Here is a 6,940-nt window from a genome sequence, read left to right on the forward strand (position 1 = left end):
TCTCCGAGCTGATAGTCCATGCTACTGCAAACGTCGTCGAACTATTCGTGCAGATGGTTGTTGTCTTGCAAACGTCTCGCTTCCCACGCCCGGGTTCCCGGGTTCGATTCCCGGCGGGGTCAGGGATTTTCCCTGCCTCGTGATGGCTGGGTGTTGTGTGCTGTCCTTAGGTTAGTTAGGTTTAAGTAGTTATAAGTTCTAGGGGACCGATGACCATAGATGTCAAGTCCCATAGTGCTCAGAGCCATTTGAACCATTTGTGAATTAACTTGTGCATAAATTGTAAATCATGACTTCATTTGAATAAAATACGGAGCAGTAAAATTTAGGCCAACGGCCTTGCCGCATTAGTAACATCGGTTCCCGTCAGATCACCGAAGTTAAGCGCTGTTGGGCTGGGCTAGCACTTGAATGGGTGACCGTCCGGTATGCTGAGCGCTGTTGGCAAGCGGGGTGCACTCAGCCCCTGTGAGGCAAATAGAGGAGCTACTTGGTTCAAATGGCTCTGAGCACTATGGGACTTAACTTCTGAGGTCATCAGTCCCCTAAACTTAGAACTACTTAAACCTAACTAACATAAGGACATCACACACATCCATGCCCGAGGCGGATTCGAACCTGCGACCGTAGTGGTCGCGCGGTTCCAGACTGTAGCGCCTAGAACCGCTCGGCCACCCCGGCCGGCAGGAACTACTTGATTGAGAAGTAGCGTCTCCGGACTCGGAAACTGACAAGGCCGGGAGAGCGGTGTGCTGACCACACGCCCCTCCGTATCTATATCCAGAGACGCCTAAGGGCTGAGGATGACACAGCGGCCGGTCGGTACCGTTGGGCCTTCCTGGCCTGTTCGTGATGTGTGAGTGAATAAAATTTACCATGGCTTAGTAACAATGTTATATTTTTCCCCGTTTAGTGTTCAAGGGTAAATAGTATGATTGTACACCTTTGGAATACAATACAACAGTGGCTCTGTTTGGCTTAGATTGACAAGTATTCGGTTTCTGGATGTATGTGGCACAATACGTCTTCACACAGGTAACGCAATGCCCTAAAATTACGAACCGATGGTTCAGACCAGGGGGACTGGGTGGTTGGTTGGTTGGTTGGTTGGTTTGGGGAAGGAGACCACACAGCGAGGTCATCGGTCTCATCGGATTAGGGAAGGACGGGGAGGGAAGTCGGCCGTGCCCTTTGAAAGGAACCATCCCGGCATTTGCCTGGAACGATTTAGGGAAATCACGGAAAACCTAAATCAGGATGGCCGGACGCGGGATTGAACCGTCGTCCTCCCGAATGCGAGTCCAGTGTCTAACCACTGCGCCACCTCGCTCGACTGGGTGGCGACTTTATCAAAGTGACCTCATTATCACGCTTCTCAATCCACTCTAATGTGATTCTGGGTTGTGACGGACAGTTATCTTGCTGGAAGATCCCATCACTGTCGGGACAGGTATCAAGCTTGAAGGAGTGAGGGTGGTCCGCAATAGTGTTCATCTAGTGCACAGCTGTCGCGGTGCCTTCGATTACTACCACAGGTCCCGTGGAAGCCCGGGTGAACGTCCGCCATTGCATAACACTGCTCCAACGGCCAGCGACCGCGGCATGATGCAATGTTTCGAGCAGCCTTTCGGCTGGGTGACGGCCTCCTTGATACGACCATCGACCTCGTGCCGGAAACATGATTCTTCCGACCAAACGTTTCCATTGATCGGTAGCTCAATATCGGTGATTCTGTGCCGACTGCAATCGTAATTGACGATGTAGTTAGTTCAACATGGGAACATATAGGGGTCTTCAGCGGAGCCCAAAATTCAATACTGCGGTAATATGCACTGGACGGAGTGCTACGAAACACTTCTGCCAACACCAGCACTGTATTCTGTCAGATATGCCACAGATCGCTCCGTATCCTGCTTTACCTAGTAGACAAGCCGCCGACCTCCTCATTCTGTGATGAGGCGTAGACGCACAGTATCTTGTCACCTACTCGTGTTTCCACAGTCCTTCAACCACTTTATATAATTTCTCGCGATAGTAATACGCGAACAGACGACCAGCTTCGTCGTTTCCGTGTTCCTCGTTCCCAGGTGCCGGGCTATAACAATATGCTCTTTGTTATGCTTATATTTCGTTATCCCATCACTTCGCCAGGCGATATTCAATACCAGGATTGTCAGTCATCATTATTTTCTCGAATGAGATTTTCACTCTGCAGCGGAGTGTGCGCTGATATGAAACTTCCTGGCAGATTAAAACTGTGTGCCCGACCGAGACTCGAACTCGGGACCTTTGCCTTTCGCGGGCAAGTGCTCTACCATCTGAGCTACCGAAGCACGACTCACGCCCGGTACTCATAGCTTTACTTCTGCCAGTATCTCGTCTCCTACCTTCCAAACTTTACAGAAGCTCTCCTGCGAACAACTAGCACTCCTGAAAGAAAGGATATAGCGGAGACATGGCTTAGCCACAGCCTGGGGGATGTTTCCAGAATGAGATTTTCACTCTGCAGCGGAGTGTGCGCTCATATGAAACTTGCCAGGAAGGCAAAGGTCCCGAGTTCGAGTCTCGGTCGGGCACACAGTTTTAATCTGCCAGGAAGTTTCATATCAGCGCACACTCCGCTGCAGAGTGAAAATCTCATTCTGGAAACATCCCCCAGGCTGTGGCTAAGCCATGTCTCCGCTATATCCTTTCTTTCAGGAGTGCTAGTTCTGCAAGGTTCGCAGGAGAGCTTCTGTAAAGTTTGGAAGGTAGGAGACGAGATACTGGCAGAAGTAAAGCTGTGAGTACCGGGCGTGAGTCGTGCTTCGGTAGCTCAGATGGTAGAGCACTTGCCCGCGAAAGGCAAAGGTCCCGAGTTCGAGTCTCGGTCGGGCACACAGTTTTAATCTGCCAGGAAGTTTCATCATTATTTTCTGTCCCATCGGCAAACGTATCAGTTCCGAACGACAAAACTGCGCGGCAAAGAGAGACTGTGTCGCTTCTTCCTTGTGTTTGCTAAGAAGTACTCTAGGTGTAAACTAACATTTTTTTCTCTCCCACACCAAGGCTGATTTGGCAAATTTGTTGTAGAATCGTAAAACTGACGACCCTGTAGCGGAAACAATTACACATCGTTCAGAACTATGACGTCTAAGATCTTCTAAGTTTAGAATGCATAAACTGTAATTTCAAATTCTTTTGTTTATAATTTTTTGATGAGGGCGACATTTTCTACTAGCGCTATGGATTCACTTTCACTTTTCTTGCAGGAACAAAGTAACTCAGGAACATAGAACCTGTGCCTATCTTTTGTGTCTTGAAAATGCCTACGTGTTCACTTTTCATGGAAAGATTGCTGTTCTTTATTCCTGAGTCATTTACTAGGATTTATTACTAGTGTAACTCAGCATTCTTGTAGGTTCAGAGTGTATTAATACATTCCTATTGATCTATTAACACCCTGCCATCCCGTGACACCACAGTGGTGTCGTGGGCATAGTACTGCTCAGTGGCCAGTAACACCACACTGGTGTTGTGGGCGTAGTATTGCTCAATGGCCGGCGACACCACATTGGTGTTGTGGGCATCCTATTGCTCAGTGGCCAGCGGTACCACGCTGGTGTCGTGGGCATAGTATCGCTCAGTGACGGGCGACACCATGCTGGTGTCGTGGGCATAGTATCGCTCAGTAGCCGGCGGTACCACACTGGTGTCGTGGGCATAGTATCACTCAGTGGCCAGCGGCACCACACTGGTGTTGTGGGCATAGTATCGCTCAGTGGCCGGCGGCACCACACTGGTGTCGTGGGCATAATATCGCTCAGTCTCCGTGGACACCATGCTGGTGTCGTGGGCATAGCATCACGCATGGCCGGCGACAGTAGTGTAGAATTTTTTGCATTCTGTTGGAGTTTCGTTTAGGTATCAGTTACACATGTCATCAAGTTTTTTGTTTTTATATGTAGTTGTGCCATTTCATCTTGGCAGACGAAGAGACGATACGATAATTAACGATGAATGCGCGGACCAAAACTTAGAGGTCGCCACTACATCGCTTACGTCTCATCATGATCCGGTTGACTGATTTTCCGGTTACATAAAGCAACACCAACTAACAGGCCTACGAATTTCTGAAACTAAGAAACTTCCCTGTATGTTCTAAAAACATAAGAAAGGAACAACAAACTTAATGTGCCAGTCATGTGGAGTTGCGTTACATCTTGGAGACTGTTTTGCTGCGTATCATATGAAAGATAAATACCAATTACCAAAGAGAATGCATTTAAACAAATATATGAAACAAACCAATTCTGTATTTATTTACATACGTATATCTTCGAAATTTCATGAATGTAGGGGAACAGGGTTGAGAACTTATATGAACTAACGATGAGATTGGTAAAACGTAACAATTTATAAGCTCCCGATAACGTCAAGAACGGCCGGCGACAAGCCAAGTAATCCGAATTAGCGCTGCCGGCGCCAAGCGAATAAAATTGTACGCGACGTGGGGACGGCAAAGTTTTAATAGTAATTTAAAGCTCATCTTAAGTACATGAGTATGCCACCGAACGTAACAGGAAACAGCGGACAATTTTTGTCTTGAGACGTGGTGCTCAGTCACTGGAGGCCACTTCAAAGGTGGCTCCTCATCAGGACTCGTGTCATGCCCTCTCTCCCAGTCTTCCCGGACGCTAGACAGTAAGTGCGCTAATGACGTCTGAACCCGTGGAATGGCAAACAACCAGCAGAGAATACGTGCACGCACATACATACAACGTAATGCGGCGCATCCAAGGCCTCTTTGCGTGAGATGACGAGACAGTATTTGCGATGGCCGCCTCGTTTCCTTAGTCGTATTTGAACACGGTACACCACGACGTCTGTGGTGAATTCGATCTATGCACCAGTCGTTGATCGTAAGGTATCTGTGAATAATTCCTCAGATGCCCTCTCCTACCGGGGCATTCAATTTTGAAAGTTGGCTGCGTGTACGACAATAAATGCATTGAAATCATTTTGGGACGTTCGGGCAGCAGTGGAATGGTGCACTGTCTTGTGAAAGTTCCGTGGGGTACCGCATGCTCCCTTCAATCATCACAAGAACACCGAAATGGCCGGTATTGAGATAAGTCATCGCGGAATAGATAATCGATTATCATACGACAATAATGGAAAGGCATCTGGACCGGGTCAGATACTTGTGATATTGTATGGAGACTGCATGAAAGAACTTTCTCCCCCTGTAGCAGCAGCGGTCCATAGGTCGCTGGACCAACGAAGTGTACCAATAATTTGGAAAAGAAAAAGCACAGGTCATTCCGTTTTCGGGAAGGGTTTCGAAGTGAAGCTTATAATTATGAGCCTACATCGCTGACTGATTCTTTTCTCAAGCGTTATGACTTTTCCGAAGAAAGAAAGTCTCATATATGAAATGTAACATCGCTTCCACTTGAAAAGCTCAACTCACTGTGCACGTCCATGAAATTGACAACGCCATGGACAAAGACGCCCAACGTCGATGACGTGTTCCATTACACGCTGAAGGCATTCGATGCAGTTCCGCACTGGCGTTCATTGAACAAAATACGAGCTTGTCACCTATCGGACAAAATTTTTGTGTTTATTGAGGACTTCCTGAGACTTGGAACTGAATAGGTAAGTGGTCTTAGGACCGAAATCGACAGACGTAAATGTATGAGAGGCACTCAAATGAAAAAGAGGAAGATGGAAAAAAGTAGGTAACTGCTTATTATTTCAGCCGGCCGTTGTGGCCGAGCGGTTCTAGGCGCTTTAGTCAGGCACCGCGCGACTGCTATGGTCGCAGGTTCGAATCCTACCTCGAGCGTGGATGTGTGTGGTGTCCTTAGGTTAGTTAGATTTAAGTAGTTCTAAGTTCTAGGGGACTGATGACCTCAGATGTTGAGTTCCATAGTGCTCAGAGCCATTTTTTGGTTTATTATTTCAAAAGTAATCGCCATAATTGTTAATACGTTCATCCCACTGTGAGACAAGACGGTCAATACCTACGTGGAAAAATATTTGTGGTTGCCTACGGAATCGTGATTGCACCTCTTCGTCCGAGGGCGGGCACACCTGTTGCCAAGGTTGTTTTGCTGTGAATCCCTTACACATCGTCCATATTGCCCGATCTCTCCTCACGCGATTTCCATATTTTTGGTGCCCTGAAGAAAGACTTTGGCTGTCGGTTTAGTTCGGAAGGAAAAGCTCCACGCCTGGGTATAATCACGACTCCGTAGCCAACCACAAACATTTTTCCGTGAAGGCATTAATCATCTTTTCTCATGATGGAATAAATTTATTAACAGCTATGGCGATTACTTTTGAAATAATTGCCAGTTTACCTACTGCTGCTAGCTGTCAGGTTTCCAGGTGCATAGCAGTTTTAAACTATCTCGACGTTTCGATAGATGTCATACTCGCTATCTTCTGGCGAAGTGTCGAGATGTTTTTTTTTTTTTTTTTTAATGGACTTGTAGTCCGGGGTGATAGGTTACAATACAGCATCACCGGTCTATAGTGCGGCTGCTGTAATATTTATACTAATGGAATGTCCCCTTCCATCTGACTACGGCCGGCGTGCGGGCAGGGGGATGAGGCTGCAGTGGTGGGGGTAGTGGGGGCTCCATTCGCGTCTCTTTGTGGGCATTCCGGCCTCGTCTTGCGAGTTAGACGGTGCTGGCGGCGGTGTTCAGATTCCGAGAGCGCACGTTCGACAATTAAATGGGCAACATACGAGGGGACTTCAGAAAGTCTGTTACATATGTAGTCCCTCGCTAAGACCATTACACAAGAACAATGCGCGTTGTCAGAAGAGAGTACATGTTCCGGATTACCTACATAGATAGCTCTGCTGCGGTACGCATACCTTGGTTTAGGAGTGAAATGATGTGGCAGCTAGAAACGTACTCGAAAGCTTGGGGCAGTACGATTCCTG

At 47.6% G+C, this 6,940-nt stretch overlaps 1 pseudogene; it reads left to right on the forward strand.

Annotated features, from left to right (window-relative positions):
* Positions 1 to 329: 329 nt before the first annotated feature.
* On the forward strand, positions 330 to 447 carry LOC126177720 (5S ribosomal RNA; annotated as a pseudogene).
* The last annotated feature ends 6,493 nt before the right edge of the window (positions 448 to 6,940 follow it).

This window comes from Schistocerca cancellata, chromosome 3 (assembly GCF_023864275.1).
Source record: "Schistocerca cancellata isolate TAMUIC-IGC-003103 chromosome 3, iqSchCanc2.1, whole genome shotgun sequence".
In the NCBI taxonomy this organism is placed as follows: Eukaryota; Metazoa; Arthropoda; class Insecta; order Orthoptera; family Acrididae; genus Schistocerca; species Schistocerca cancellata.